At 40.5% G+C, this 26,392-nt stretch overlaps 1 long non-coding RNA gene across 1 annotated transcript in view; it reads right to left on the reverse strand.

Moving 5' to 3' along the window:
* Positions 1-26,392, reverse strand: part of LOC121394262 — a 146,981-nt gene that overhangs the window by 42,940 nt on the left and 77,649 nt on the right. Inside the window, exon 5 of the long non-coding RNA XR_005961597.1 lies at positions 12,242-12,369. This is a non-coding gene — a long non-coding RNA (uncharacterized LOC121394262). The remainder of the gene's footprint in view (positions 1-12,241; positions 12,370-26,392) is intronic.

A 26,392-nucleotide genomic window follows, 5' to 3' on the forward strand; every position in this document is an offset into this window, starting at 1 on the left:
TGGGTTGTTACATGGTGTGATGATAACTGGTTGGTGTTGGGCAGTGAGTTTTTTTTTTCTCTGAAATTAGGTACAGTAGAAACCCAATTTTATATTTTCAAGGAACCAGGAAAAATTATGTAAAATCCAGGAAAATATAAAATCAGGGACATGAGATAAATAAATGTATTCTTTATGTATACAAAGGTTATAAGCACTTTTACTCTGAAATACAATATTTACATTGTTATTGACTAGGGTTAAGCATTACAGCATTAATGTTACACTATGGAGAGTATATGCAAGACCTCTCTGGCAGCACATTCACAGTGATTTGTGCATGACTGTATGAGGTGCAGACTGATTGGAATTGACTATTTACAGGCAGAACCCTTTTATTTGACGAATAATAAAATTCATAGAGGAAAAAAACATTTTTGGGAACATAACATTTTTACGTAGAGGATTACGGTATGGTGGGTCATATTACAGAAAGCTCCCTTAAATGGAAAACTCAAGGTCCCGAGCATTTTCATTAATAGATCCTTTACTTGTACTACTCGATTTACCAGGGGGTTTTCAAAGGTGCTGAGCTTCAACCTACCATCTATCTATCTGTATAAACAGGTACCTGAAAACTTGGGGTTTTTCTTATTTCCATAGTCAGATCAAAATGGCCGTCATATTAAATCTGTGCCACTTGACAGCACTGCCTATGACATGTAACTACACTGTAAACCTCTCAACATGTTTACCAGCAGTTCATATGTGGGCTCTCCATAGAGTGGGATTAGATTCTAACACTTCTGCACTCACAGTTTAACTGCCCCCCTTCTTATTTTAGCTAGTGGTTTAGCCCAGCTTCCTTACTGGTCAAGCTCCCTTTCCTACTGTTCTGGTATTGACTGTGAAGCTCTATCCACCATATGTCTAAGGACACCTTACTGATTGGCTAAACACTTTCCCATCATGCACTGGTACCAGCTGTAGGAAAAACTGAATGTTGGCAAGAGAAGGCAGTGAAGGGAATAGGATTTTATCTCCCATCAGCAACAGCCAATAAGTCTGCCAGCTCAACATAATGATGTTTTGCCAGGTAAGGACACAACCAAATGTTCTTACCTCAAGGGGGTGGCTCTTAGCAAAAAAGTTGATGGATTGGTGATGTGCCATTTAGTCTTAGGGTTTTGTCAGATTAATTTTTAGTTAAATCCCCAATTTGTGGATTTGGACACTGGGAACAGCTTGTGTTGTAACAAAAGCCCATGGCTGTCCCACCAACCCAGATCTAAAAGCATCCATGTGCAGTGTGACCATACCTACTATGCACCCTGACATTGCACTTGTACTAAATCATGTTTTAATCAATAAAATGTGTATAGTGATATCTCCAGTGAGACAAGCTGGAATCAGTAAGACTTTAGAGCAGGGCTTTCCAACCTGCAGATTGCAGTATTTCAACTACAAAGTGACAGATAAAACCAGTAGTGACAGTTACAAGATTGTAAGATGCAGCTTTAGAACAGAGGTAAGGGCAGTACAGATGCTCTAGAGGCATATATTAGGGGAAATGGCATTGCATTTGTACTAAATCATGTTTAAATCAGGTTTAATGTATTTAAAGTAACTTTTTGAATGTGGAGTCAGTAACACTTTAGAGCAGGGCTTTCCAACCTGCAGATTGTAGCTGTATTTCAACTACAAAATGACCGTTGGAAACACTAGTGACAGTTACAAGATTATCAGATGCAGCTTTAGATGAGAGGTAAGTGCAGCACAGCTACTATAGGAACACATATGATGGAAAATAATATGCATTTGAACTGAATCAGGTTTTAGTCATGTTAAAAGTATGTAAAGTAACTTTTCCAGTAAGGCAATGTGGAGTTAGTAAGTGCAGCACAGAGATGCTAGCGACACATTTTAGGGGAAATAATGCATGTGTACTAAATCAGGTTTAAATCATTTAGACTGGAATGGTCAGTACCAGTTTGTTTAGGAGATGTTAGGTGCTTTTATACAATATATCATACGTTAGGGCTGCTATTAGTGATGATGGCCACCTAAGCAAATTAACTTTGGGCCCTGGTCCCTAGATTTATATTTGGGGAAAAATCTACTCCTTTGGAACATTGTATTGATTGATCAACGTAGGCTACCTTAACCGCATTTAAAATTTCTCATTTTAACTCGTTTTGTTACATGGCACGGGTGGATTTGTGGTTTTACAGGGAAGAATAGCCCTCTTTTTTTTTTTTTTCACAAATGTTTTTATTTGTTTTTCAATATGCATATAAGAAAAAAAAAGAAACAAAAGGAAATAAAATAAGGTAAACAGTCAAGTACAGATTCGAGTGTCATAAAGCAAGATAGACAATAATAATCTAAAATCTAGTCAAGTGATCAGGAAAAGGGGGAAATGGATAGGTATACCCCTAATTGTAGATATTGAAAGTTACTCACGATGGTATTACCTGTAGACGATAAGACAGAGCATTAAGGTTTATGATCAAGATAAAATAGCCCTCTTTTAAGATAGAAAGGTAGTCTTGAGACCACAGTCCCCAGCATCCTACTGTCTCCCCATGTGGGGTCCCAGGGCCTAGAAAACAATCAGGCAGTAGTTTCTTGGGACTTCTCCACCTCTGTACTATTTTCCTTTTCCTACTTCCATTTCTTAAGTGTGGGTTTTGGTAATCTTTTTTATCTGTTTTTAAATATTTAATAAATTCATTCTCTCAACACCTATTAGCTCAAGCTTTTTTAACAACCAATTCGGATTAATTTTTTCATTGGCAATCTGAGATTCAATTAGCACTAGCCCTCACACTTAAATGAATTATTTTTAAATGTGTACAACCTAATGGTCATGAGTATTTGGTCCTACATAGGCAAGCAATTGATACACATTTCTCTACCTGAACACGCTATTAATTAAGCACAAGCACTTTGATTTGTCAATTAACTTTATTTATTTAATCCTCAGTAATTAACAAATGAATTATATTTGAGATGTTATGCTAAGTTATTTCAACTTTTGATAACTGCACTAAGCACTTTGTCAGTAGGTAAAATACTGAGAATTGGTGAGGTGGTGGAGAGAGAGGGTTTATTTATTATTTTTCTTTAATAAATTGTCAATTGGGTAATCGATACCTCCTCTTCCCAAAAAGTGAAATTCCACATATAATTAACAAGGATCCAGTATTCTCTCTTTTAATTCAATTCAATGTTAACTATTTGGATTGTGAGAGGAGGGCAGCCAGGGTATAGCATACACAGGCAGAGTAAGGCAGGCAGAATATGAAACCGACAGGCAGTGTAGGGCAGGCACAATATGGACCACACAGGCAACAATGGAAAAACAGAGTATGGCACATACAGGCAGAATAGAACAAGCAGACTATGGCACACACAGACAGATCAGCACCGGCAGAGTATTGCACATACAGGCAAAACACTGCAGGTAGAGTATCTCACACACAGGTAAAGTAGGCCAAGCAGAATAGAACAGGCAAAGTATGGCACACACAGGTAGAATAGAACAGGCAAAGTATAGCAAAAACATACAGATTAGTGCAGGTAGAGTATTGCACATACAGGATGAATACGGCAGGCAGAGTATGGCACATACAGGGAGAACAGGGCAAACAGAATGTGGCACACACAGGACGAGTATTGCAAAGAGGGCAGAATAGGTAGATAGGTAGAGCATGGCAGAATAGAACAGACATATATATATAGCAAACACAGGCAACGTAGGGCAGGAAAATTAGGGCATACACATAGAGAGTAGGGCAGGCGGAATATGCTACACACAGGCAGCATAGGGCCCTTGCCCTACTATGTATGTGTGTGTGCCCTACTCTGTCAGTGTGTGACATATTTTGCCTGCCCTATTCTGCCTATATATGCAATAATTTATGTGCCATAGTAAACCTGTTTGTGCCATACAATTTTGCCTGTGTGTGTGCGCTCCATACTCTGCCTGCCCTACACTGCATGTGTGTGCCATACACTAATTTTCCTGTGCTGCCTGTATTTTCCATATTCTGCCTACCCCAATCTACATAGGGCAAGCAGAGTATGGAACACACAGGCAGAATAGAATAGGCAAAGTATAGCAAACACATACAGATTAGTGCAGGCAGAGTATTGCACATACAGGCAGAATACGGCAGGCAGAGTATGGCAGATACAGGGAGAACAGGGCAGGTACAGTATGTCACACACAGGTAGAATAGAACAGGCAAAGTATAGCAAAAACATACAGATTAGTGCAGGTAGAGTATTGCACATACAGGATGAATACGGCAGGCAGAGTATGGCACATACAGGGAGAACAGGGGAGGCACGGTATGGCACATATAGGGAGAACAGGGCAGGCAGAGTATATCACACACAGAGTAGGGCAGGCAGAATGTGGAATACACAAGCAGAGTATGGCACAAACAGGTAGATTGGGGTAGGCAGAATATGGAAAACACAGGCAGCATAGGGAAGGTAGTGTATGAAACACATACACAGAGCAGAGAAGGCAGAATATGCAACACACGGACAGCATAGAGCAAGCAGTGTATAGCACACACATACAGTGTAGGGCAGGCAGAGTAAGGCATACAGGTTTACTAGGGCAAGTAGATTATTATACATACAGGCAGAATAGGGCAGGCAAAGTATGGCACACAGTGACAGAGTATGGCACACACTGACAGAGTATGGCACACACTGACAGAATAAGGCACACACAGGCATAGTAGGGCAAGCAGAGTATTTCACATACAGGCAGAGTAGGGCAAACAGAATTTGGCACACAAAGGAGGAGTATGGCAAAAACAGGCAGAATAGAACAGGCAGAGTAAGGCAGAATAGGGCAGGTAGAGTATAGAAAACACAAGCAGAATAGGGCAGGCAGGGTATGGCACACACAGGCAGCATAGGGTATGCAGGGCAGGGCACACAGATAGAGTAGGAAAGTCCGAATATAAAATATACAGGCAGCAAAGGGCAGGCACAATATGGAACACACAGGCAACATAGGACAAGCAGAGTATGGTATATACAGGCAAAATTGGGCAGGCAGAGTATGGCACACACAGGCACAGCATGGCACACACAGGCTGCATGGGGTAGGCAGAGAATGGCACACATAGGCAGAATAGAACAGGCAGAGTATGGCAAACACGGACAGATTAGCGCAGGCAGAGCATTGCACATACAGGCAGAATAGGGCAGGCAGAGTATGGCGCACACAGGCAGCTTCTGGCAAACAGAGTATGGAACACACAAGCAGAGTATGGCACAAACAGGTAGATTGGAGTAGGCAGAATATGGAAAACACAGGCAGCACAGGAAAGGTAGTGTATGGCACACGCATGCAGCGTAGGGCAGGCAGAGGATGGAGCGCACAGACACAGGCAAAATTGGGCAGGCAGAGTATGGCACAAACAGGTTTACTACAGCACTTAATTACTGCATATACAGGCAGAATAAGGCAGGACAAGTATGGCACACACTGACAGAGTAGGGCACACACTTATGCATAGTAGGGCAAGCAGAGTATTCCACATACAGGCAGAGTAGGGCAAATAGAATGTGGCACACACAGGAAGAGTATGGCAAAATCAGGTAGAATAGGACAGGCAGAGTAGGACAGAATAGGGTAGGCAGAGTATAGAAAACACAGGTAGAATAGGGCAGGCAGGGTATGGCACATATAGGCAGTGTAGGGCAGGCAGAGTAGGGCACACAGATAGAGTACGGCAGGCAGAATATAAAACACACAGACAGCATAGGGCAGGTACAATATGGAACACACAAGCAACAAAGGGCAAGCATAGTATGGCACACACAGGCACAGTATGACACACCAAGCCAGCATAGGGCAGGAAGAGTATGACAAACGCAGACAGATAAGTGTAGGTAGAGTATTGCAAATACATGAAGAAAAGGCCAGGCAGTAGGGAAGGCAGAATGTGGAATACAGGCAGTGTAGGGCAGAAAGAAAATTGCACACAAATGTAGAGTAGGGCAACAAAATATGGAACACACATATAGCACATGGAGTCAGAGTATGGCACACACAGATAGAGTAGGAAAGACAGAATATGGAACAAAGAGGTAGCGTAGGGCAGGAAGTGTGTGGAACATAAAGTATAGCACATGCAGGGAGAATAAGGCAGGCAGAGTATGACACATGATGTGCTTGCCATTGTTTGGTTTTTGCAGAGTTTCCTCTATGCAATATGTGATGTTATATGCATATATATTATGTGAATTCTTCTGTATTTGTCTGCTAAAGTAAGTGATTGTGTTGTTGGCCTATTTAAAGTTTTATTTTCTACTCCATCTGAGGTTCCCTTTATTGCTCAATAGAAATATTTCATATGCATCAATACCAATACTCAGAGACTTGCCATATTGTTGGATGAAGGATAGGATGTGTGGCAGGCCCTGCTTCGGCTTTGTTATATATAACAAACTACTGTAAACTTTGTTTCATGTGATTCAATTTTGATGCATTGAAATGTGGTCATATCTCAAAGGAGCCTAAGGAGAGGGCCAAATGATAGATTCAACAGAAGAAGGGAGAGGAGGCATACCTCTGTTTATGTCTATTGGGTTGGTTATGGTGCCATTGATGAGTAGCTTAGCTTGAACATGAGTGTATATTTTTCTGATACACTATGTGAAGGTGTCACCCAGCATTCTAATATGGAGTGCACTAAAGTAAAAGAGCCATAACATTTTATCAAATGCCTTCTCTGTCTCAAGGCTCAAAGGGAAGTCTCTACTTTCCTTGTCTCTAGTAAAAAATATTGTAGCATTTATTGCCATCCTAATTCACCGTGTCGACTGTCACTTGCATGCAAAGCCAAGCGGTGCTTTATTAAAGGAGTGCTTCACTTTTCTATTAAATTCTAACTTGTTATAGAATGGTTAATTCTAAGGATATTTTGATTTGGTGTTTTTTTTCCTTTTTAATAGTTTTTCAAATATTTGCCTTCTACCTTCTAGCTTTAAAATAGGGGTCACTGGCCACATCTAAAAAAAACAAACAAATATAAGGCTACACATTAATAATTAATGCTACTTTTTATTACTTCTCATTCTGTTCAGGCTCTATCCTATTTATATTCCAGTCTCTGATTCAAATCAGTTCATGATTGCTATGGTAATTTGGATCCTAGCAACCAGATTGCTGAAATTGCAAACTGGAGAGCTGGTGAATAAAAAGCTTAATAACTCAAAAATAAAAATCCAGTAATAATTGAAAAAATGAAAGCCAACTGCAAATTGTTTTAGAATCTCACTCTCTACATCGTACAAAATAATGTATGAATGTAAAGAACCTTGAACAAAAGTTGAAGTCACTAGGCCAGTATCTTAGTAATTAGTTTAAGGTTGACATGACGTAGTGGGGTTTTAATTCAGTTTAGGGATTAGTGTAGTGCATACTTCCACTAGGTCATTATGGAAAACAGGCAGCATAGAGGCAAGCAGGGTATGACACAAGCAGGCAGCATAGGGCAAGCAGAGTATGGAAGACACAAGTAGTGTGGCACAAACACAGGTAGATTGGGACAGGTAGATTGTGGTAGGCAGAATGTGGAAAACACAGGCGGCATAGGGAAGGCAGCGTATGGCACATACAGCTAGACTAGAGCAAGCAGAATATGGAAGGCAAGGACAGCATAGAGGCAAGCAGAGTATAGCACACACATGCAGTGTAGGGCAGGCAGAGTAGGGCACACACAGATAGAGTAGGACAGGCACAATATAAAACACATAGGCAGCATATGGCAGGCACAATATGGAACACACAGCCAACATAGGGCAAGTAGAGTATAGCACACACAGGCAACATAGGGCAAGTAGAGTATAGCACACACAAGCAACATAGGGCAAGTAGAGTATAGCACATGCAGGCAGTATAGCGTAGGCAGAGTATAGCACACATAGGCAGAATAGAACAGGCAGTGTATGACAAACACAGGTTAGCACAGGCAGAGTATTGCACATACAGGCAGAATACGGCAGGCAGAGTATGGCACACACAGGTAAAGTAGGGCAGGTAGAATGTTAAACACAGGAAGAATATGGCAAGCAGCATAGAGACAAGAAGAGTATGACACAAACAGGTAGCTTCAGGAAAGCAGAGTACACACATGGAGTACACAAGCAGAGTATGGCCCAAACAGGTAGATTGGGGTAGGCAAAATATGGAAAACATCGGCAGCACAGGGAAATAGTGTATGGAACATACAAACAGAGTAGAGCAGGAAGAGTATGGCACACACAGGCAAAATTGGACAGGCAGAGTATGGCACGCACAGATTTACTAGGGCAAATAGATTATTGCACATACAGGTAGAATACTGCATGTAGAGCATGGCACACACTAACAGAGTAGGGCACACACACACACACACATGCATAGTAGGGCAAGCAGAGTATTCCACATACAGACAGAGTATGGCAAACAGAATGTGGCCCACACAGGAAGAGTATGGAAAAACAGGCCGAACAGGACAGGAAACGTATGGCAGAATAGGGCAGGTAGAGAATAGCAAATATAGGCAGAATAGGGCAGACAGAGTAGGACACACACAGGTTTAGTAGGGCAAGCAGATTATTGTACAAACAGGCAGATGAGGACAGGTAGAGTATATCACACACAGGCAGAATAGGGTAGGCAACATATGGCACACAATGACAAAGTAAGGCACACAGGCATATTAGGGCAAGCAGAGTATTCCACATACAGGCAGAATAGGACAGGCAGAGTATGGCACACACAAGCAGCGAAGGGCAGTCAGAATAGGGCACACACAGGCAGAATAGAACAGGGAGAGTACGGCACACATAGGAAGAATAGGGCAGGCAGTAGGGCAAGCAGAATATGGAATACAGGAAGTGTAGAGCAGACAGAAAATGGCACACACATATAGAGTAGGGCAGAAAGAAAATGAAATACACAGATAAAACATAGAATCAGAATATGGCACACACAGGTAGAGTAGGGAAGGAGGAATATGGAATCTACAGGCAGCGTAGGGCAGGTAGTATGTGGTACACAGAGGCCAATTAGTACAGGCAGAGTATTGCACATACAGGCAGAATAGTGCAGGTAGAGTATGGCACATGTGATGGGCTTGCAATTGTTTGGTTTCCTGTAGAATTTCCTTAACGCAATATGTGATGTTATATGTATATATATCATGTGAATTCTTCTGTATTTGTCTGTTAAAGTGATTGTGTTGTTGGCCAATTTAAAGCTGTATTTTCTACCCCATCTGGGTTTCCCTTTATTAAACTATGGTAATATTTCATATGCATCAATGTTAATGTAATACCCAGCAACTTGTCCATATTGTTGGATAGGATGTGTGGCAAGCCCTCGGCTTTGTTATATATAACAAAATTCTGTTAGCTTTGTTTCATGTGATTCAATTTTGATGCCTTGGAATGCTGTCATATCTCAAAGGAGCCTAAGGAGAGGCCTAATTTTAGGTTAAACAAAAGAAGGGAAAGGAGGCATACTACTGCTTATGCCTATATGGTTGGTTAGGGTGTCATGTATATTTTCATGGTGCAATATATGAAGGTGTCACCCCGCATTCTAACATGGAGTGCACTAAACTAAAAGAGCCATAACATTTTATCAAATGCCTTCTCTGTGTCAAGGCTCTAAAGGGAAGTCTCTACTTTCCTTGTCCCTAGCATTATTGTAGCCGCTATTGCCATCCTAAAGCACTGTGTTGACTGTCGATTGCATACAAAGCCTAGCTGGTGCTTTAAGGAACAGTTCAGTGTAAAAACAAAAACTGGCTAAATATATAAACAATGCAAAATAAAAAAAAATCTGTTTATGTAGTTAGTTACACAAAAATATAATGTATAAAGGCTGGAGTAACTGGATGTCTAACATAATAGCCAGAACACTACTTCCTGCTTTTCAGCTCTCTAACTCTGACTCAGTCAGCAACTTTAAGGGGGGGGGGGGCACATGGGACATAACTGTTCAGTGAGTTTGCAATTGATCCTCAGCATTCAGCTCAGATTCAAAAGCAACAATTATGACCCATGTGGCCCTCCTTCAAGTCACTCATTGGTTACTGCCTGGTAACCAATCAGTGGAAACCAAAGAAGCTAAAAAGCAGGAAATAGTGTTCTGGCTATTATGTTAGACATCCAGTCACTCCAGCCTTTATGCATTACATTTTTAGCTAACTAACTATATCAGAAACATTTTGCATGGACTATCTATTTAGCCAGTTATTATTTTCATACTGAACAATTCCTTTAAAGGGGTGGTTCACTATTCTGTTAACTTTAATCTTGTTATAGAATGACTAATTCTAAGAATATTTTGCTTTTGCCTTTGTTTTTTCCTTTTTTATAGTTTTTAAAATATTTGCCTTCTTCTAACTCCCAGCTTTCAAATAGGGACACTGACCCCATCTAAAAAAATGTTCTGTAAGGCTATACTTTTATAGTTAATGCTACTTTTTATTACTTATCTCAAATATAAAAAAATTAAAGCCAACTGCAAATTGTTTTAGAATGTCACTCTCTATGTCATACTAAATATACATTTTAAAGGTGAAAAACATTAAACAATTATTACTTCACCTCAGGAACATTGCATTATATATATGCTTTGATGACTGTATCATATGTGGGTTCAGTATTTTATAATATTACACTATATAACAACCTGGGTGATTTATGTGTGGCCAGTTATTTTATTATGCTTGATATCTCTGCTGCTGTTATTGGTGTGTTAAGCATCTCCCTCTGTGTCTGGTCAATTTCTAATAGTTTGGCTTTTTGTAACATAAGATTGATAAAGTCTTCAGATGGTTCCTCAGTGGAGTATATTTTCCTAAAGTACTCTTCAAATGCTGTCAGTCAATTTTGGGTTGTTACATGGTGTGATGATAACTGGTTGGTGTTGGGCAGTGAGAGATTTTTACTCTGAAATTAGGTACAGTAGAAACCCAACTTTACATTTTCAAGGGACCAGGAAAAAATATGTAAATGTAAAATCAGTGAAATGAGCATAATAAATGTATCCTTTAAGTATACGAAGGTTATAAGCACAGGTCTCTTTTACTCTGAAATACAATATTTACTTTGTTATTGACTAGGGTTAAGCATTGCAGCATTAATACTTATTTAAAATATGGAAACCATGGGCGAAATTATATAAAAATCAGTACTAATAAGATATTAACTTTAAAAAACTATCATACACTCTAAGATAATTGTCTTCTTAATGCTTAAAGGTGAAGTAATGGTGAGGAAATGATATTAGAGAGTAGGACAGAATTTGAAAAGATAATTAATCTAATGCACTAATGCAATATACCGTACAGTACACATACTAACAGTACACATACTGAAATATATTGCTGGATTGCTAGTAGCCATGCTAGAGAGACACCAACCCAGACCTACAGACACCCATGTGCATTTTGACAACTCCTAGTATACCTCCCTGATATTGCACTTGTAATAAATCAAGTTATAATCATGTTTAAAGTGTGCGTAATAACATGTCCAGTGAGGCAAGCTGGAATCAGTAACACTTTACATCAGGCTTTCCAACCTGCAGACTGGAAACACTAATGACAGTTACAAGATTATCAGATGCAGCTTTAGATCAGCTTTAAGTGTTGCACAGATGAACTAGGGACATATATTAGGGGAAATGGCATTGCATTTGTACAAAATCATATTTTAAGTATGTATAGTACATTTTTCACAAGGCAAGCTGGAATGAATAACTAGGAAACCAGCCAAAACGTTGCTCGTTCCAAAATCAAGTTTGGGGAGGGGGTTTCCATAAGTTTCTGAGTGATGCCAAGTAAAAATGTCCTGATTTGGGCTATTCAGAGCATATATGTTGGCTACCATGTCTTTTTTTATCTGATATCTGATTTACACAATATTAAACAGTGACTTATATATATCAGGTCATCCAATTTGTTTGGCAGAGATGTGCAAATAAGACTGGCTGCTCCCCTTTGTTTGGCTTTATATAGTGCTGATAGGAATTCACGTATCCATGCCGCTTTAAGTACACTGGTATCTCCTAATTTCCAGAGGCTCTTTAAAATAATATTCTATTGGGTTTTAGTTTCTTGAGATTTGTTAATATCTTTTCTTTTGATTGGTGAGGTCAACCAACCTACATTCCAAACTATCTGTCTCATATGTTGTTTGAACATGTGTAGCGTGTTGGTTGTGATGTTACCTGTATTCATCTAACTGTTCTGTCATGAAGTCTTAGCTGTGCATTATTAGGTATGCCCTGGCTCCATCCAACCGGTAATGTTCTAGCCTCTTCGACCTTCCAAAACTTTTGTGGGACAGGCTTGTGTACTAGAGACAGTAGAATTAAGAGAGAGAGAGATTGACATTATAACTTAAATAACAATCATCTAATTACATATTTACAATACCAATATTTGTTTTTCAGTATCTTAACATTTCAGGACAGCTCATTCTTGTTCTATTGGGTAGTGAGAGTTTTCTACTCTGAAATTAGCTACAGCAGAACTCCTATTTTTCGGAGGGACCAGAAAAACTTTAGCTATAATTGGGGAAAATAAAAATTTGGGGAAAGCAACATATTCCTTAAAGGGGTTGTTCATCTTTACATGCACTGATTTGAATAAGAGACTTAAATATGAATAGCACCTGAATAGAAGGTTGAGCAATCAAAAATAGCAATAAGAATAAATATATAGCTTTATATAGAGCATTTTTGGTGAGGACACTGACTTCCATTTGAAAGCCGAAAAGAGTCAGAAGAAGGCAAATAATTGAAAACTATAAAAAGATAATAACAACCAATTTAAAAGTTGCTTAAAATTGGCCGTTCTATAACATACTAAAATTTGACTTAGATAAACCACCCCTTCAAGTACTCAAAAGATTTAAGCACAGAAGTCTGTTTTACTTTAACTTATTCTATTTACCACACAAAAAATAATTAACATCCAGGAAAATATAAAATCAGGGAAATGTTACTTTGTTAATAACAAGGGTTAAGCATTGCAGCATAATTTTACACTATGGGGGGCATGTGCAAGGCCTCTCTGGCAGTCACATACACAAGCTACAGCAATAAGTGACTTGTGTATGACTAATTAGAATTGATTTACAGGCACAACCAAGGCATGCAAACTGGTTAGCATTTTAAACCTCTTTTTTTCACTAATAATAACAATCATAGAGAACAAACGGCCATTTTTATGTGAAATCTGGAAAACGTTATATAAAATCAGAGAAAATCTCTCACTGAAATGCATTATAAATTGGTGGGACAAAAAAACAAAGAACAATGTAAAATATCTGAAATCTGAAATCAAGGTAGTAAAAATTGAAGTTTCACTGTAGCTGTGTGGCTTTAAGGTACTCTTTCAAAGTCCTTTTGTTTCTTTCTTTATAAGTATTTATTTTTAATTTTCTGAATCTTGGGGGGTACAGAAGAGAAGGGGGGTTCAGGTACAATTAGTGCTCAATAATTGACACGACATTCAACATTTCTTACAGTCAAGTTGCAATTCACACCAGTACATTAGAGGTGGGGTTTGTTTTATCTAGTGATGCCCTCAGGCCTGGACTGGGAGTGAAAATAGGCCATGCCATTCCAAGTACACAGAGGCCCAAACAGCCCCCTACCAGCCCACTCACTATATGCTAACTTTCTATGGAACCATACAGCAGCCCCTCTGGCATTTGCCAGAACCCACAGATTGCCAGTCCGGGCCTGGATGCCCTAGTATACCTTGGCGTTTGCTATGAGTTGGCCTCAGTCCACTCATCCCAGATTTTCCCATATTTGTTCGGGTACCCTCTAGCTAGGTATGTCAGTTGTATGAGTGGGAGATTTTTGTTTATTAAGGCTAACCAAAACCAGAGGGAGGGTGGCTTCGGGTCCATGCATTTCATAAGCAATGCTTTCCTGGCGTGGAACAGTAGAGATCGCCATAGGTATCTCTTTGCATTTAGTGGAACAATCTCATCTATCACCCCCAGTACACAGACTTGTGGAGACATAATTTTGGGGAAGGTAGTTTTGCCCTGCATATGGGACATAACACTATCCCAGTATTTACTGATTTGAGGGCAGTTCCACATCATATGAATATAACCAGCCGCCTGCTGTTGACACTTTGGGCAATATGCTTTATTTATCTCACCCATTGGCTTAGGCGCAGTGGTATGATGTGAATCCGATGTAATAGCTTAAACTGTATAAGCCTATCTCTATTAGCAATGAGGTACTGGTACACTTTGTCTTTACTCTCCTCCCATTCTTCTGCTGTTAAAGTGGGGATATCTGCATGCCAAGCCTCATATGCTTTGGGAAATGGTAAGGGAATTGCAGAGAGTAATTTCCCATATAGGTTTTTTTTTTTTGGTTTGGCGATTTAAGGGCCTCTAAAAAGGGAGGTGTTACCAGTTCCACTCTGGTTGATGTGAATTGTGCTATGAAGTCATGCCTAAATTGTTGGTACACTAGATGGTTAATTTGGACTCTGGGATGAGACTGTAATAGTTGTTCTCTGGTGAGCAACTGCCCATCCAGTGCTGCATCGCCCAAAGTCCTAATCCTGGCCCTTGGCCACCTCATATATGTTAGGAGTTGTTGGAAATGGGGAAGGTGAGAGTGGCCCAAATAGGTTAATCAATTTTGAGTAACGGGTTTTTAAGGCCAGTGATCCGCAGAACCACCGTCCAAACCTTGTGTGGGGTGGTAAGAATCGGTTGTCTCACTTGCAAGTCTGCTATTTTCCTATAAGGTATACGTTAAAGGGTTTCTGCTGAGCCTGCCAAAGTAGCCTGCAATTGGAAGTTAGGGTTGTTGGGGTCTGGCGTTAGCCACCAGCCCACATAGTACAATTGTGAGGCTAAGAGGTAGTATTGTAGGTGTGGGAAGCCCAGTCCGCCTTCGTCAATTGGGGCCTTTAGTTTGGACTTGGCAAATCTCTGGGATTTATTACCCCATATGAACGAAGACTGCATTTGTTCAATATGTTGGAATACTGTTTTGGAGATGTACATAGGAGAATTGTGGAGGATATACAAAAATTTTGGTTGATCCTACCCCATATTGTCAGGGGTAAATTCCCCCATTGCTTGAGTTTGATTGACTACTTTCTGTGACCGAGGTAAGGTTTAACTCTGTGTATTTAGTGCTATCCCTCGTGGTCGTAACGCCCAGATACTTGAAGGAGCTTGCTCAGCTTAGAGGGGAAGGGGGTAGCTATTGGGGTCTATGCCTTCATCTACTGGAAAGATACTGGATTTTTCCCAGTTTATGCGTAACCCCGAGTATCCTTCGAACTCATTTATAATTGCAAAAGTTGACTGTAGTGAGGGTCCGGGATCACTTAAGTATAATAATACATCATCAGCATATAGGGAGATGCGCTCCTCCACCCTACCCAGATGCATTCCTGCTATATTGTGGGCTGTGCGTATTAGAATAGCCATTGCTTCTATCGCCAAGGCAAACAATAACGGCGAAAGGGGGCATCCCTGGCGGGTGCCACTACTCAGCTGAAAGGTGTTTGACAATATATTATTGACACTTATTCGTGCTTGGGGGTTTTGACACAGGAGTCCCACCCATGTGATGAACTGGCCACCCAATCCAAACCTTTCATTGACCTCCCACAAGAACGACCATTCGACCGAGTTGAAAGCCTTGGCTGCATCCAAGGAGACTACCACTCTAGAGCCTACCTCCCTATGTGTTGCTAGGATATTGCTGTAAAGCCGTCTTATATTTATATCTGTTGATCTCTCTGGCATAAAGGGGTATCACCCAGTGTTTCAATTTGGCTTATTTGCAAGTGTGCTCCCCTTTTTTCTGTTCAACTTTTAGTTAGAAAAAAAGAAGACATTTTAGGGGTATGAGTAAAGAGTAAAGTATGTTCTCCTTTGCAGCAATATATAGCTATATACTGCATTTTCTGAATTTCTTCTGCAGCTTTGGCTCTAGCTCCCGCTATGGCACGGATAAGGATTCCTCTCATTGTGGCTTTAAATGCATCCCAAACCATGGGGGGGCTGCCAGGTCTATTCTGGACATTGTGTTGTGCGTAGCAGTGTAGCATGAGAACACTTGCCTCTGGGTTTTTCCATCGCAATATGTCTGTTAGTTGCATGGCCTCTGCCCATTGTGACAGCTTCCTTTTGTTTCTTTCTGCATAAACCCAAGTGCTCCCTTGATGTTTGGGGGTTGAGGAAGATGTGTGTTTAACTATTCAAAATAATGCTTAATTTTGCTGGGTATGTAAGCGAAAAGTGCATGCCGTTTTGAAATTATTATCTGCAAATTGGTGTTAATTCTCTCTCTTCTGTGATACTTTGGCTGAGAAGCCCTGAAAGACCTGTATCTTATGGTCTTGTACCTGGAGATCTCTTACTTTTCTACATGCCTGTTAGATCAATTCTGCCATAACTGGGTGACTTCTTTGCCTATTCTAGGATCACTCACTCCCCAGCCCTTGTGCCCTTTCAATGCTGTTGTCAGATAACTGATGTTATAAACTCAGAGAATTGCAGAGAATATTGAGGATAAACTTTGGAATGTCTGCCAGACGTATTGACACTGGTACCCCAATGAAATTTACTTCTTCAAGATCTATTATCTAGATTATCTATTTTTTCTCAAAGTTAATTTAGTAATTAAGTCTATAGATGATCTCGTTTTCTGTTGTGTTAATTTGGTAATCTACATTAATTATCCTCTAATCTCCAGTATTCAGTCCCTGAGTATTAGATTAAATTCTAAAAGGTGTTGTGATTACGGTTTGCTGTAGCACATCAAACTTAGCGTAGTAGATTATTAAAAGTCAAATTAAATAAATCTATTGTGCATTTTGAAGCGTATGATTAATGTAGTTTGAGTCTTGTGGAGGTGGTGAGTCTCCCATGGGGGGTTGGTGTGATTTCTGAGTGCTGTGTAGCCTCTTTAGCTTGTCCCTATTTTTCCAATTTTGTGAAAAAGGTCTTTTCCAGACACAGCATGGAGGTGGGGCTACAACCAACAGTGTTGGAGGTACAGTATAAGCAGAGTCTATAGTTACGAGAAACAAGATGCCCAAGAATACATTATAAATGTCTCACCAAATAGTAAATATGGTCTGGGTGCCCCAGCCCCCCCAGCTTTAGGAGCAGGTATGAAGAAGAAGCAGGCCAACCGGCACTCAGACGGATCCACAGGACCAGAGAAAAATTAGTAAGTCATGACTAAGTGCCCCAAGTGGGTGCGAAATGCATAGGGCGGATGGAGATGCAAATATACACTTTTTAACTTTGTCCAAATAAAATATATATTTTTTAACTAATTTTCACTGGTCCTGCGGATCCATCTGAGTGCGGTTGGCCCTGCTTCTTCTTCCAAAGCAGAGCCTAACCTGCAGGCACCTAATCCAAAATGCCACAGAAGAAAATACCTTAGCATTGTGTGCTTGATTCCACTTCATTACATCTCAAACACAATTACACCTTCCAATAATTCTACTTCTAGACAGCAACACCTTCGCATTTATTAATCCTTCTCTCCAACAGTATACATTTAAGTAGTTCATACACAACATTCACTCCATCATCCACATTGATTCTAATTACTCCTTTATAAAACCCACACGCTACAACTGACCCTTCTGTGTATGAATGTGATAGGATCCTTAGATTGTAAGCTCCCCCTATGGGGCAGGGACAGACGTGAATGATGTAAACTCTCTGGAAACCACTACATGAAGTGTGTGTGTGAGTGATATGATTGACAAATAACTGACCTTACTGTAAATGAACGTAATAGAATCCTTAGATTGTAAGCTCTCCTAGTGGGGCAGGGACTGATGTGAATGATGTATAATCTGTAAAATGCACTGCATAAAATGTGACGGAGCTATAGAAATAAGAAGAGGAAGCCAGATGACATGGAACAAACGACGATGGCACATTTGAAGAACAGAAGGTAGGACTTTTTTAATGATTATATATCTTGTAAGGTAAAAACCCTTTCACACTCACAAGCCAGAAGCTAAACTCTTCGCTACTGTCCCGTCTGGTAGTGCACGCTCGACTGTAATGTGGGGAAGAAGGCATACCTCATTACGGAAGACAGACAGTAGTGCCTGTTCACTCGGAGCATGAAGGATGAGGGGTATCACTGCTCTATTGAGGGGTAAAGCCAGGCTTTATCAACCAGGGTGTCCCTCCCAACGTGCAATGAGTTAAACACCTTAGCATTCTGTGCTTTTTCACTAGTATGCAATTCAGTAGCTCAAACACCAGATTCACTAAATCATGCACCTTGGTTCCAATCACTCCGTTATGCAACCTAAACCTACAACTGACCCTTCTGTCTATGAATGTGATACTATCCTTAGATTGTAAGCTCCCCCCGTGGGGCAGGGACTGATGTGAAAGATGTATAATCTGTGCAATGCAATGAGTTGTTTTAATGATTATGTTACTTGTTAAGAGTACAACAACATTCACCACTCAAGACAGGAACAAACAGCTCTTCACTAAACTGTCCAGTCTGGTAGTAACGCCAACGCTCGAACAAAAGATATGTGGGGTATGAAGGATACCTCTTAGGAAGAACAGAAAGTGTGTGTTACTCGGAGATGAAGGATGGGGGTCTACTGTCTTATGAGGGGTAAAGCAGGCTTTATCAATCAGGGTGTCCTTCGCAAATGATAAGTTAAAACGGCTTAGCATTCTGTGCTTCTTCACTAGTATAGCAATTCAGTAGTTCAAACACCCATGATTCACTAAATACATAGCACAATTGGTACTCAATAAGTATATAAGAATACAATACATACAGAATATAGTAATATGATGAATGATATAATTATATATTAGTAAATCCGTGGGACAGGGATTGATGTGAATGATGTTAATCTGTGGCAATGCATGAGTTGTTTCAATGATTATGTACCTTGTAAGGTAAAAACGCTTCCACTCACAGCAGAAGCTAAGTTTCGCTACTGTCCAGTCTGGTAGTGCACGCTCGACTGTAATGTGGGGAGAAGGCATACGTATTACGAAGACAGACAGTAGTGGTGTTCACCTCGGAGCATGAAAGGATGAGGGGTATACTGTCTATTGAGGGGTACTGCCAGGCTTTTATCATAAGGGTGTCCTCCAAGTGAATGAGTTTAAACACCTTAGCATTTAGAATAGAATAATATAAATAGATAAGAAAAAAAAAAAAATTCGTAGTAAAACAGTTCATAAATATGCACTTGGTTCATCATCCGTTATCAACTAGAATACAACTGACCTTTTGTTATGAATGTGATTTTTACCTATCTTAGATTGTAAGCTCCCGCGTGGGGCAGGACTGATGTGAATGATGTATAATTGTGCATGAATGAGTTGTTTTAATGATTATGTACCTTGTAGGTAAAACAATTCCATCAAGCCAGAAGCTAAGCTCTTCGTTACTGTCCCGCTGTAGTGGCGTCGACTGTAATGTGGGAGAAGGATCTCATTCGGAAGACAGACAGTAGTGCTGTTGCTTCGGAGCATGAAGGTGAGGGGTATCATGTCTATGGGGGTAAGCAGGTTTATTAATCAGGGTGTGCTCAATGCATGAGTTAAACTTAGCATCTGTGCTTCCTTCAATAGTATGCAATTCAGTAGTTCAAAACCAGATTCACTAAACATGCACCTTGGTACAATTCTGTTTGCACCAACACATCAATGACTTCTGTCTATGAATGTGATAGGATGTTTAGATTGTAAAGTCCCTGTGGGCAGGGACTGACGTGAATCAATGTAACAAAACTACTCTGAGAAACATCGCACATGAAAAGTGTAGATGGTGTAGGGATATGATTGACAATAACTGACTTACTGTGAATGAACGTATAGAATCCTTAGATTGGAAGCTCTCTGTGGGGCAGGATGATGTGGAATGATGTATATCTGTAAATAAGCAAGCAATAAACTAGTGCCGCGAGACTATAACGATTAACAGAGAGCGACGCAGAATGATTGGAAAATGACGATGCGCACTATCTGACACGCACAGACGCGTCGCGCCAAAATATAATAATATTATGATTATGTCTTGTAGGTAAAAACTTCACATCAAGTCAATCCAGAAGCTAAGGCTTTCGGTACTGTCCGTCTGGTAGTGCACGCTCGACTGTATGTGGGAACGAAGGGCATAGTATTACGGAAGACAGACAGTAGTGCCTGTTACGTAATAGAGATAGAGAGATAGAGAGAGGACTATACGCATATATTGAAGGGGTAGCCAGGCTTATACACTTAGGAGGTGTCCACTACAAATTGCAATGAGTTTAAACCCTAGATTTTGTGGCTTCTTCACTAGTTTGCAATTCAGTAGTTCAAACACCAGATTAACTAATGCAATGCCTTGTTTGAATCAAGATATAATAGCACAAACACTCAAATAATGAATCTATCGTATAACACTAGAAACAGAATCGATAGGATTTAGATTGTAAGCTCCCCGCGTGGGGGGGACTGATGTGATGATGTTAATTCTGTGCAAATGCATGAGTTTTTTTATTTTGACTTATGTACGCTTGTAGGGTAAAACCTTCAATACAGAGAGATAAGATAATTAGAATTATAGATAAAAAGATATAAGAGATAGATAGAGCTCGATCTGTAATGTGGGGGAAGAAGGGCATACGCTCATTAGGAAGACAGACCCAGTAGTGGCTGTTACTTGGAGCATGAAGGATGAGGGGTATCACTGGTCCTATTGAGGGTAAAGCAGGCTTTAATATCAGGGTGTCCTCCGTCATGAGTTAAACCCTTAGATTCTCTGCTTCTTACTAGTAGCATTCGTAGCTAACACCAGATTCATAAATATGCACCTTGGTCAATACTCGTTAAATGCATAAACTTACACCTGACCTTCTGTTATGAATGTGATACTATTCTTAGATTTGTAGTCCCGTGGGGAGGGATGATGTGAATGATGTATAAATTGTTAAAATGCACTGCATAAAATGTGAAGGAGCTATAGAAATAAGAAGAGGAGCCAGATGAATGGAAGCAATACGAGGATGGCACTTTGAAGACGAGGTGGAAATTTTTAATGATTATATATCTTGTAAGGTAAAACCTTCAACTCACAGCAGATAGCTAAGTCTTCGCTAATTTTCCGTCTGGTAGTGCCGTCGACTGTAAGTGGAGAGAGAAAAGAGAATATAATTACGGAGAAGACAGTAGTGCCTGTTAAAATAAAGAAGAAGAATGAAGAGATGAAGAAGAGATATAAAATAGATAAATATTGAGGGGTAAGCAGCTTTATCATAGGGTGTCACCTCCACGTGCATGAGTTAAACACTTAGCATTCTGTGCTTCCTCACTAGTATGCAATTAGTAGTTAAACCCAGATTCATAAATATGCACGTTGGTTCCAATACTCGTTATGCAACTAACTCCATGCTTCTTCTATGAATGTGATCTATCTTAATTGTAAGTCCGTGGGGGAGGGCTGGTGAATGATGTATATCTGTGAATGCAATGAGTTTTTTTTACAATGACTATGTACCTTGTAGCGTAAAATAATCTCCCACTACAGAAGAAGATAAGATATAAGATACATAGTACACGAAATCTGAGTAGTGAAAAGCATACGACTGTACCTGAATGGAAGCAGAAGAGAGATAAAAAAATATATAGAGAGAAGACCAGTGTGCTGTTTCCTCGGAGATGAGGATAGGGGTATATGCTCTATGAGGGGTAAAGCAGGCTTTTATCAATAGGGTGTTCTCCAATGCATGAGTTAACATTAGCATTCCTGTGCTTCTTCATAGTATGCATTCAGTAGTTCAAACCACCAAGATTCCTAAATATGCACTTGGTCAATCACAACGTTATGCAACGAACTTACCAATGACCTTCTGTCTATGAAATGTGATACTATCCTTAGTTGGTAGATCCCCCCAGTGGGCAGGGATTGATGTGAATGATGTATAATCTGTGCAATGAAATGAGTTGTTTCAATGATTATGTACCTGTAGGTAAAAGCTTCACTCACAAGCCAGAGCTAAGCTCTTCGCTACTGGTCGTCTGGTAGTGCAGCTGACTGTAGATGTGGGGGGAAGGAGGCATACCTCTTGGAAGACGACAGTAGTGCTGTTCTCTTCGGAGCATGAAGGATGGAGGGGTATATGGGCTCTATTGAGGGGTAGCAGGTTTATCAATCAGGGTGTCTCCCAATGTGCAATGAGTTACACATTAGATTCTGTGTTCTCTAGTATCATCAGTAGCTAAACACAGATCTCACTAATATGCACTTTGGTTCAATCCTCTTATGGCAACCTAAACTACAACTGACGCCTTTTTCTATGATGTGATACTATGCTTAGATTGTAGCTCCCCGTGGGGCAGGGCTGATGTGATGATGTATAATCTGTGCAATGGCCATGAGTTGTTTTAATGATTATGTCCTTGTAAGGTAACTTCACCACTCAAAGGGAAGCCTAAGTCTTGCCTCTGTCCGGTCTGGTGTGCACGTCTCTGATGTAATGTGGGGAGAGGATACCTCATTACGAGAAGACAGTAGTGTGTTCTGGTAGGCATGAAAGGAATGAGGGGTATCATTGTCTATTGAGGGGGTAAAGCCAGGCTTTATCAATCAGGGGTCCTCCACGTGCAATGAGTTAAACATCGCCTTAGCATTCTGTGCTTCCTCACTAGTATGCAATTAGTAGCTCAAACACAGATTTCACTAATCATGACTTGGTTTTAATCACTGCGTTAATGCAACATAACCTACAACTGTACCTATCTGTCTAATGATGTGATATCCTTAGATTTGTAAGCTCCCGTGGGCAGGGACTGATGTGAATGATGTATAATCTGTGCTGCAATGAGTTTGTTTAATGATTTTATGTATTGTAAGGTAAAAACTTCAATACAGCAGAGCTAAGCTCTTGCTATGTCGTTCTGGTAGTGCAGCTGACTGTAATTGGGAAGAAGGCATACCTATTACGGAGACAGAGCTAGTGCCTGTTTCACTCGGAGCATGAAGGAATGAGGGGTATACTGCTTATTGAGGGGTAAAGCAGGCTTTATCAATCAGGGGTCCTCCCGTGCAATGGTTAAACATTTAGCATTCTTGTCCTCATAGTAAATGCAATTCAAGTAGCCAAAAACCGATTCTACTAAATCATGCACCCTTGGGGTTCAATCACTCGCGTTATGGAACTAACTACACTGACCCTTCTGTTTGAATGTTGAATCTTCTTAGATTATAAGCTCCGCGTGGGGAGGGACTGATTGTGAATGATGTATAATCTGTGCCAATGCAATGAGTTGTTTATGATTAATGTACTTGTAAGGTAAACCTTTCAACTACAAGGCAGAAGTAAGCGGCTTCGCTATGTCCGTTGGTAGTGCACGCTGGCTGTAATGTGGGGGAGAAAGGCATACTCATTAGGAAGACAGACCAGTAGTGTGTTTCTCGGAGCTGAAGGATGCGGGGTATCATGCTCTATTGAAGGGGTACAGCCAGGCTTTTATCATGCAGGGTGTCCTTCCCAGTGAAGAAGTTAACACTTAGCATTTCTGTGCTTCTATTAGTAATGCATTCCAGTAGCTCAACCCAGATTCATAAATGCATGACCCCTTGGTTTCATCATCCGTTATGCACTAAACCTACCACTGACTTCTGTCTATGACTGTGATACTATGCTTAGATTGTAGCTCGTGGGGAGGGATGATGTGAATGATGTATATTGTGCATGCAATGAGTTGTTTTAATGATCATAGTACTTGTAGGTAAAAACCTTCAACTAAGCAGAAGCTAAAGCTTCTTTCCGTACTGTCGTTGGTAGTGCACGCTCGACTGTCAATTGTGGGGAAGAAGGCATACAATCATTACGGAAGACAGACAGTAGTGGTGTTCACTCGGAGCATGAAGGATGAGGGGTATCCTGTTATTGAGGGGTCAAGCAGGCTTTTTATCATAGTTATGTCTCCCAACATGCAATGAGTTAAACCATTAAGCATTCTGTGTTTTACTAGTTGCAATTCAGTAGTTCAAACACCAGAATTCACTAAATATGCCCTTGGTTCCAATCACAGATAACGTTTGCACTAAACTACAATGACCTTCTGTTATGATGTGATACTATCTTAGATTGTAAGTCCCCCGTGGGCAGGGATTGATGTGGATGATGTATATCTGTGCTGCAATGAGTTGTTTCATGATTATGTATTGTTAAAGGTAAATTCCACACTCAAAGCAGAGCTAGCTCTTCGTACTGTCCGTCCTGGTAGTGGTAATCGCTCGACTGTAATGTGGGGAAGAGGCATCTATTACGGAGACAGACGTAGTGCTGTTTCTCTCGAGCATGAGGATGAGGGGGTATCACTGCTCTATTGAGGTAAAGCCAGGTTTTTATCAGGGTGTCTCCACGTGCATGAGTTAAAATTGATTCTGTGCTTCTTCACTAGTAATGCAATTCAGTGTACAACCAGTATTCCTAAATATGGCCTTGTTAAATGCATCCGTTATGAGGGCACTAAACTACAATGACGCTTCTGTGATGGAATGTGATACTATCCCTTAGATTGTAAGCTCCCGTGGGGCAGGGACTGATGTGAATGATGTATATATTGTTGCATGCATGAGTTTGTTTTAATGATTATGTTTGTAAGGTAAAACCCTTCCCACATATAAAGGCAGAAGCTAAGCCTTTCGCTATGTCCGTCTGGTAGTGCAAGCGCTCGTTCTGTAATGTGGGGAAGAAGGCATACTCATTGGAAGACACAGTAGTGCTGTTCACTCGGAGCAGGAAGGATGAGGGGTATCACTGCTCCCTTTGAGGGTAAGCCCAGGCTTTATCAATCAGGTGTCTCTCCTAACATGCAATGAGTTAACACTTTTAGCATTTTGTGCTTCTTTCCATTAGTATGCAATTCAGTAGTTAAACCCAGATTCACTAAATCATGGCACTTGGTTCCAATCACTCCGTTATGCAATAACTACAACTGACCTTCCCCCTGTTATGAATGTGATAGGGTCCTTAGATTTGTAAGCTCCCGTGGGGCAGGACTGATGTGAATGATGTATAATTGTTGGCAATGCAATGAGTTTTTTTTAATGATATGTACTTGTAAGGTAAAAACTTCCAACTTGCACAAGCAGAAGCTAAGCTCTCGCTACTGTACGTTGGTAGTGCACAGCCTCGATATTAATGTGGGAGAAGAGGCATATCATTACGGAAGACAGGGACAGTACATGCTGTTACTCGGAGCTGAGGATGAGGGGTTGATGCTTACGTTGAGGGGTAAGCGCTTTATATCGGGTGTCTAACGTGTAAATTGGAGTTAACACCTTAAGCATTCTGTGCTTCTCCTGTATGCAATTCAGTAGTTCAACACTCAGATTCACTATCATGCTTGGTTCCAATCACTCCGTTATGCAAACTAAACTACAACTGACCTTCTGTTATGATGTGATACTATCTTAAATTGGGGGGGGTAAAGCTCCCGCGTGGGGCCAGGGACTGATGTGAATGATGTATAATTGTGCAATGCATGAGTTTTTTTTTAATGATTATGTATTGTAAGGTAAACCTTCATCAAAGAGAAGCTAAGCCTCTTCGTAAACTGTCCGTTGGTAGTGCCGTCGACTGTAATGTGGGGAAGAAGGATATCATTACGGAAGCAGCAGTAAGTTGCTGTTTCATCGGAGTTGGAAGGTTGAGGGGTAAATATGGTCTATTGGGGGTAAAGCCGGCTTTATCAATAGTGGTGGGTTCCCTCCAACATGCAATGAGTTAAACCACTTAGATTCTGTGGATTCTTCATAGTATGCATTCGTACAGTTAAAACAGATCATAAATCATACGCCCTTGGTTCCAATACAACGTTATGCCCTAACCTACAATGACCTTTGTCTATGAATGTGATACTATCTTAGATTGTAAGCCTCCCGTGGGCCAGGGATTGATTGATGATGTATAATCTGTGCAATGCAATGGTTGGTTTAATGATTATGTACTTTGTAGGTAAAACTTCCTCACAAGCAGAAGCTAGCTCTTGCTCTGTCCGTCTGGATAGTGGACGTCGACCTGTAATGTGGGGAAGAAGGCATATCATTAGGAAGACAGACAGTAGTGCCTGTTTTTTTCTCTCGGAGCATGAGGTGGAGGGGTTATCATGCTCTATTGAGGGGTAAGCTCAGGCTTTATCAACAGGGTGTGTTCCACGTGCAATGAGTTAAACCCACCTTAGATTCTGTGTTTTCACATAGTAATGGCAATTCAGTAGCTTTAAACAGATTCGTAAATTGCTTGGTTCCAATACTGCGTTATGCAACTAAACTACAAACTGACTTCTGTTATGATGTGATAGCTATCCTTAT

This window comes from Xenopus laevis, chromosome 5S (assembly GCF_017654675.1).
Source record: "Xenopus laevis strain J_2021 chromosome 5S, Xenopus_laevis_v10.1, whole genome shotgun sequence".
Taxonomy (NCBI): Eukaryota; Metazoa; Chordata; class Amphibia; order Anura; family Pipidae; genus Xenopus; species Xenopus laevis.